Here is a 6,649-nt window from a genome sequence, read left to right as displayed (position 1 = left end):
ACTTGGATACAAACTGGCAAATATTCCAAGAAAAGGCCTCAGAAGTTAAAAGAAAACTGGTTTTCATACATAAATTCAATGTTATGGGAGTTACCAAAGGACAGACTAAGCTTTACTTAAACATTGACTTAAGACCCTGAGCTTGGACTAAGATTTAAGGAGCACATTTTTCCAGGGAGTAGCTGGATATTATCCCTACAGGTGTCTGGTGACTCCAAGGTAGGGAAAAGTGACCCCCCCCTTTTGCTTTTCCTAAGGAATACTCAGATGAAAGATGATCACCAGCCCATCTTCCTCATGTGACCATCACCCCTTCTCCTAAATCCCACCAAATGACTGGGATATTCCTGCAAAATCCCTTTTTCATAACAGCAATTAGAGACACCGATGTGTGTATCTCATTTATATGTATTTAATTACAACTGGTTTTATCCAGCAGCACTGGGAAGCAGCCATATAGTGGGAATATTAATGTTTTACTTGGGAAGCCACCGAGGAGAAAGATGTCAGGGGGGAAAATTCCCCAAGAGCCTGAGGGAAAGGAGAGAGGTCCCTTGGAAAAGTGGTGCCCACAGCTCCTCCAGGAATGCTCAGCTCCGAAGAAACAAGGGCTGTTTGCCTAAATCCCTGTTTCTACAGGGAAAATGGCATTTCCCAAAAAAATCTGAAGCGTTAAAAAACCGGAATTCAGGTTTTGGGCAATGGGGGAAAACTGCTTTGCTCGGTGGAGTGAACATGGAAGGACGTGGCTTTGGCGTGGAAGGAGGAAATCGGGGTTTGTAAAGCAGGTGAAATCTCCCTTTGTGTGGTTGCAGATGTGGATGTTCCCTTTTTACACCTCTGAAGTCACCAAAACCGCTCCTAAAGCAGACATTTAGCAACATCTAGTGACCACATCAGGCTAAGGCAGGGGAATTTTAGGAATGAGCTCCTACAGGGACATATTTCAGTCTGGGGGGAAGGTAAAACACTGATTTTAGGCTCTTGCTTAGGTTTCCTTCTGGCTAAAAATAAATTCATTCCAGCATAAAATCCTCTAGATGTAAACTCCCCCTGCCTAAATTTTATAAAAAGCTCCCCAGGTCCCCCACAAATAATTAGGTCAAAAAAGGAATGTGGAATTCTTGGAAATTGTTGCTGTGTTAATAAAAAAATCGAGGTATCACACCCTGCTTTTAGGCAGCAGTGGTGTTAAAACCATTGAGATATCCATGGAAAAGACTGACAACTATTCTCTGTCTTTATTTAGGAGTTCATATTTAATATATATTTAATATAGATATTAAAATACAGGCAAGGAGATGTTTTAAGTAACCTGTCTAACAGATGGTGGCTGCCCTGCCTGAGTGGATGCTGCTGGAGTTCCATGGAAGCAGCAGAATTCTTTTCTTTTCTTTTCTTTTCTTTTCTTTTCTTTTCTTTTCTTTTCTTTTCTTTTCTTTTCTTTTCTTTTCTTTTCTACTTTTAAATATCGCTTTTATTCGATGGAAAAAGTCAATGAAGGCAGAAAATTTTCATCTGCTTTTTTTTTTTGACCATTCCCCAGCTGTTTCCTACATTAACTCCATCAAAGGCCCTTGGGGGCAAAAGGCACAATTCCTCGGGTAAAGGAATTACTGGCCAAAAAAAAAGGCAAAAAAGTGGCAAATTTGTGGCTGTGGACGTCAGCAAATTCAGATATAAATCCCTGGGGCCTAATTTGGAGTGTGACACACACACCCACAGAACCCCTGGGCCTGGAAAAATTCATCCCAACCGAGACTGGATGGGAGTTGAGAGCAAAGTGGCCCTTCTTGGTGTCACCCCACACCCCCAGCACCTGGTTCTGGGGGATTTTGGGGATGTGGAGCCAAGGGGTGTGGTTTGGGGTGGCACTGCCAGGGTCACCTTCCTGGCTGAGGATCTGAGGGGTCTTTTCCAACTTCAGGGATTCCATGATTCTATGAATTAGGGTTTTCAGACAGGGATAACCTTTGCAGGGCAGCTGTTCCAGGTGGAACCCAAACCCTGGGAGTGAGTCCTCAGGGCAGAACTGAGCTAAAATCACAAGAGGAGGCCAGAGGGAGTCGTGGAATCATGGAATGGTTGTGGTTGGAAGGGATCTTAAAGCTCATCCAGTCCCACCCCCTGCCATGGGCTGGGACACCTTCCACCAGCCCAGGTTGCTCCAAGTTTATCCAACCTGGCCTTGGACACTTCCAGGGATCCAGGGGCAGACAAAGCTTCTCTGAGAATTCTATCCCAGCCCCTCCCCACCCTCCCAGGGAAGAATTCCTTCCCAATATCCCATCTAACCCTGCCCTCTGGCAGTGGGAACCCATTCCCCCTTGTCCTGTCCCTCCAGCCCTTGGAAATAGTCTCTCTCCATCTTTCCTGGAGCTCCTTCAGGTCCTGCAAGGCCACAATCAGGTCACCCCAAAGCTTCTCTTCTCCAGGCTGAACAATCCCAGCTCTCCCAGCCTTTCCTCCCAGCAGAGCTGCCCCAGTCCTGGGATCCTCTTGGTTCCAAAGACCCTCCATCCCCTGCGGGCACAGCACTGCTTTTCCCACACGATGTGTTGCACTCCAAGAGTTCCAACAGGCCCCTTATCTTTAATAATAATCTTTAATCTGATTATTACCTATTTCATGGATAAGTTTTCCTTCCCCGACAAACAGGGCAACACATTGAGTTGCCACTGATCTTTTTTTAATTCTGGGTGAATGAAATAGAAAATTCCCATGAAAATCCACCTGATGATTTAAATTAGTTGCCTGTGAGCCTTTGAACACGTGTTCTAAGAAATCATTTGACAGGCAAAAACTGCCCAGCAGCTCTCCAGGGATATCCCAGCTGATGTCCAACCTTGAAAGAAACATCTAGAGGTTCCTTTTCCACATCTTTGCACATTTGATGAGGAATCCAAGGTCCCCCAGTCTCCAGAAATTTCTAAATATGTGAAAGAAGCTATTTTGAGGCATTTCTGTCATGATCTTGCCCAGAAATTACTCAAACCCAAAGGCTGACTAGTCTGCCAAAACAGATGAAACTCCAGCTTTTGGAGAGCACAAAGATTCCCCCGAGTAGCTGACTATAAAAAGAAGTCTTAAAAAATAAATAAACGAAGAATTCAGGTAAAAGAAGCATCTGAGATCCATGAATCTATTTCTATATATGCTGAGATAAATCTCTCTGTTAAACTACCTGTTTAAATAATACATCTGCCACAAAACACTATAATCCAGCCACTTAAAAAAGAAAAAAATGAGTCAGTTATTACAATTTTGGGAGGAAAGGAAGGTGAAACCTCTCAAATTTTCCCAGACAGATAAGATAAGGATATTCCCAAACCCTGTCTCATCCACATGTGCCAGTTTTTGCTCTTTCAAAGCCTTCAGGAGTCAGGTTTGGAGCACAGGAGAGAAGTGATGCCTCTGATGGAGGGTTTGGTTATCCCTAACTGCGCTTCTGTCACGTTTGCTCAGTGTGAGGAGTTTTGGGGAGGGCAGCACTGAGCTCTCCCGTTGGATATTCCACGTGTTTGTGCTCCTGAAAGGCTTTTAGCCCTCAGGTAAGGATTAGGCAACAGTTTAGCAGCCTTGAAAGACGTCATGAAAATGTAGATTCAACTGTCATCCTCAGAGGAAAGAGGCCTCATCATGCCCACCCCCCAAAACAAAAAGTCCAAAACCCAGAAAAATTGGAAACCATTCAATTAGTTTGTATTTCAGATTGCTTTCATATGAAAATATTTTAAAAACAGTCTTTTTAGAACATACATCTGAACACACTTCAGGATTGCTAATTGGAAGAAAATAATTTTGTAAATAATGGAGTTATGATATAAGATCTCAATGAATGGAAGTAGGTATCATGTTTTTCAGGTCGTTGTTGTGTTGTTTTCCACACCGGGGTTATTTATTCCTGCTTCCAGGGGGTGGAATAATTCTGGCAAACTGAGTTGTTCTGGAACATCCTCTTAATTTTAACCTGTATTTGTCACACAGCTCAGCTGCAGCTCACCAGAACAACAGGAAATGAACGTTTCAATCCACGCTGCACCGCCAGGACCGACCTCCTGCCGGAGCCGCTCCGGGGATGGAATCTCCCTGGGCACAGCAGCGGGTTGTGGCACGGCCTTCTCCAGGGGTGGGGATCAACTGGGGTGTTCACCTGTGTTGGTGGTGCAACAGGGGGGCTCTCACACGGGAACTGCAGGTCTGGGGGCTCCGACATCCAAGAAAGACGTGGAGCTGTTGGAAGGAGTCCGGAGGAGGCCACTGAGTTGATCCCAGGGCTGGAGCAACTCTGCCGTGGAGACAGGCTGGGAGAGCTGGGGGTGTTCAGCCTGGAGAAGAGAAGGTTCTAGAGAGACCTCAGAGCCTCTTCCAGAGCCTAAAGGGGCTCCAGGAGATCTGGAGAGGGAGTTGGGACAAGGGATGGAGGGACAGGACAAGGGGAAATGGTTTCCCACAGCGAGTAGGGTTAGATGGGATATTGGGAAGGAATCCTTCCCTGTGAGGGTGGGGAGGCCCTGGTTCAGGTTGCCCAGGGAAGCTGTGGCTGCCCCTGGATCCCTGGAAGTGTCCAAGGCCAGGATGGAGCAATATGGGTTAGTGGAAGGTGTCCCTGTCCATGGCAGGGGGGTGGAACTAATTTTCTGTAAGCTCCCTTCCATCCCAAACCATTCCATGATTCCAACCTTTCCACTGACAGCCCTGGCATCTCTGCCAAAACAGGCTCAGGGTTTGGGGTGTGGGAAACAGGTCTATGAAACGACTCAATCAACAATTTGTACCTCAAAAACAGGGACAAGAGTCAGAGAAATTGTGCTCTGATACAAATCCAGGAGGTGCCAAAAATGGTGTTACAGATTAAATCAGTGATAAGTGTAATCAATGCCCAGGTTGGATGCAGAGGTAAGTAAGGAAAATATTAAGCTCTTTTATGGAACCAGGTGACTCAAAGAGTGAGAGCACCCACTGGTGATCAAAGCATTGGGAGAGATGGGCCTGAGGAGAAACCATCTGGCTCAAAGGCATTTGGCTTCAATATGGAAAAAAAAAAAGAGAACTTAGGCTGCTGATCAATGGATCTGGCTTTCCTTCTGCTTTTTTACTTGGAATTTTAAAAAAAAAATTAGAAAAAAAATCAAAAGAAGCACCAAAGAAGCTGGCAAAGAAGGAAGGAAGCACCAAACAGAAGCTGGGGCAGCAAAATGCAGAGGAAAAGCTGAGAGAGTGAGTTTTTAAGGCCAGCACTGTCAGAAAAGTCTTGAATCTGTTGCAAAGATGCTTCTCCCGCTTGATCCAAAGACATAAGACATTGATTTCAAGCTGGAAACACCTGGTGGGGCCCAAGCTGCTTCCCAAGGCTGCAAAGGAGAATTATTTTTTGGAAAATATCACTCTGGGTGTTGTAGCAAAGAGCTGGAGCTCGGTCAGGTGGCAAAGTTAGTCAGGTAGGGAAAATTGTTTTAAACTGCCAGAGAGCAGGGTTAGATGGGATATTGGGAAGAGATTGTTGGCTGTGAGGGTGGGGAGGGGTTGGGATAGAATTCCCAGAGAAGCTGTGGCTGCCCCTGGATCCCTGGAAGTGTCCAAGGCCAGGCTGGACGGGGCTTGGAGCAACCTGGGCTGGTGGAAGGTGTCCCTGCCCATGGCAGGGGGTGGCACTGGATGATCCTTAAAATCCCTTCCAATCCAAATCATTCCATGGTTCCATGAAGAAAAAAATAACAAAGGTCTATTAAATAAAGTAATCTTTCAAGCAAGTACCTGGGATTTTCATTCAGATCTTGGTGTTTGGCTCCTACACATTCTAAGGAAATAGGGATTAGTTTTAGGTTGGATCTCAGGACAAGGTTCTTCCCCCAGAGGCTGGTTGGGCACTGACCAGGCTCCCCAGGGCAGTGGGCACGGCCCCAAGGCTGCCAGAGCTCCAGGAGGGTTTGGACAATGCTCTGAGGGACAGGGGGGAGTGTTGGGGTGTCCTGGGCAGGGCCAGGGCTTGGACTGGATGATCCAGGTGGGTCCTTCCAACTCAGGATATTCCACGATTCTATGATTCATCCCCACGAGCACATCCCTGTCATCTTTGAAGAGAAGGAGGGTCATGAAGAAAACTTTACTGTTGACTTGTCTATGATTTAACTCGAGAAAACAAACGTGAACTGGATGGTTGAGAAAAGCCCCAGATATTTCTGGTGATCAGAGGGCAAAGAAACACAGTTCAGCTGTGCTCAGCCAAATGCTCAAGGATGTGATTTTGGAAAGCACTAAATAAAACCAGGTCTCAAACAGTGGCTCTTGATGAGGGCAATGGGATGGTGAGATCACTGCAGACCCTCAGGCCAAAACCTGCACAGGGTGATCACACAGTCAGAGGATCGTCAAGGCTGGAGGGGACCTTCAAGATCATCCAGTCCCATCATCACCCAGCACCACCACAGCTTCTCTGGGAATTCTATTCCAGCCCCTCCCCACCCTCACAGCCAGGAATTCCTTCCCAATATCCCATCTATCCCTGCTCTCTGTTGGTTTGAAGCCATTCCCTTTGTCCTGTCACTCCATCCCTTGGAAATAGTCTCTCTCCATCTCTCCTGGAGCTCCTTCAGGCCCTGCAAGGCCACAATCAGGTCACCCCAAAGCTTCTCCTCTCCAGGCTGAA

The sequence above is a fragment of the Neopelma chrysocephalum genome, unplaced genomic scaffold, assembly GCF_003984885.1.
Source record: "Neopelma chrysocephalum unplaced genomic scaffold, ASM398488v2 Primary Assembly neopelma1_166, whole genome shotgun sequence".
Classification (NCBI taxonomy): Eukaryota; Metazoa; Chordata; class Aves; order Passeriformes; family Pipridae; genus Neopelma; species Neopelma chrysocephalum.
Note: the sequence above shows the minus strand (reverse complement) of the source record.